Source organism: Entelurus aequoreus, linkage group LG21, assembly GCF_033978785.1.
Source record: "Entelurus aequoreus isolate RoL-2023_Sb linkage group LG21, RoL_Eaeq_v1.1, whole genome shotgun sequence".
Classification (NCBI taxonomy): Eukaryota; Metazoa; Chordata; class Actinopteri; order Syngnathiformes; family Syngnathidae; genus Entelurus; species Entelurus aequoreus.
This window is the reverse complement of record NC_084751.1, coordinates 49751235-49752563: the sequence shown is the minus strand read 5'-3', so window position 1 is coordinate 49752563 and position 1329 is coordinate 49751235.

Sequence of the window (1329 nt, the reverse complement as noted above, 5' to 3'; positions counted from 1 at the left end):
TTTGATGTTTTTTTCCATCAGTATATCTTTAAGCGTACTGTTTATTTCGGAGCCTTTTGAAGAACTCACAGAACACTACATTAGGTCCCCTACTCACAGCTAATACAAAACGAGCTCTGTAATAATGTTTGGGTAATTATTACTTATCAGTGTTGTTAAGTTTGTAATGATACGTTTTTGGATAAAACCGATACGCCTGATGGTATTTCTTCTATACCAGAGAAAATAATCTTGCAGCAAAGAATGCACTGCTCCTTTTGGCCATAAGATGCCAGCAGTTGGCGTTCAGGTTGTCCTGAACTACAGTAGAACCTGCTTCAGGCCTGACTGTGCTCAATTAATTTTCGAGGAGAAGGAATGATTCAACATAAATGGAATATTTTCATAGCTGGTACATAAGTCTTCTAAATATGTTTGATACCATTATGAGAGCCCTCTCTTTCCACCCAATATAGTGATGTCACCCAATCAGTGGACCTGATACTGATGTCTTTGCTCTCATCTCGTGTCCAATTATGCTGCAATATTAATACTTACAGTTCATTTAGCCATTTTCATGCTTTAAAAATGGTAATGTAGGCCAAAAATACATAGATTATGCTTTTTAAAAGTGTGATAGCAGTAAAGTTGCAAACTTGGTTGTGCATTGTAGCAACTGTACTTTCTTCCTAAATGATGGGCAACACTAAATGGTCCCTAGTGTGTGAATGTTGTCTGTCTGTGTTGATGAGGTGGCCACTTGTCCGGGGTGTACTCTGCCTTCTCCCCGGATGCAGCTGGGATAGGCTCCAGCGACCCCGAAAGGGACAAGCGGTAGAAGATGGATGGATGGATAAAAAAAAAAGAGGGTTTACAATCACAATTGGTGGTCAACTTTTTTTTAAATGATTAAGTACAAAACCCAAAAGCAGTGAAGTTGTCATGTTGTGTAAATGGTAAATAAAAACAGAATACAATGATTTGCAAATCCTTTTCAACTTATATTTTTTGCAAATAATCATGAAGTTAGAATTTAATGGCAGCAACACATTGCAAAAAAGGCACTTTTACCACTGTTACATGGTCTTTCCTTTTAACAACACTCAGTAAAGGCTTGGGAAGTGAGGAGACACATTTTTGTATTTTAACACATACCTTGGCATTGTCTTGCTGAATAAGCAGGGGCGTCCATGGTAACGTTGCTTGGATGGCAACATATGTTGCTCCAAAAGCTGTATGTACCTTTCAGCATTAATGGTGCCTTCACAGATGTGTAAGTTACGCATGTCTTGGCCACTAATACATCCCCATACCATCACACATGCTGCCTTTTACACTTTTGAGATGTTG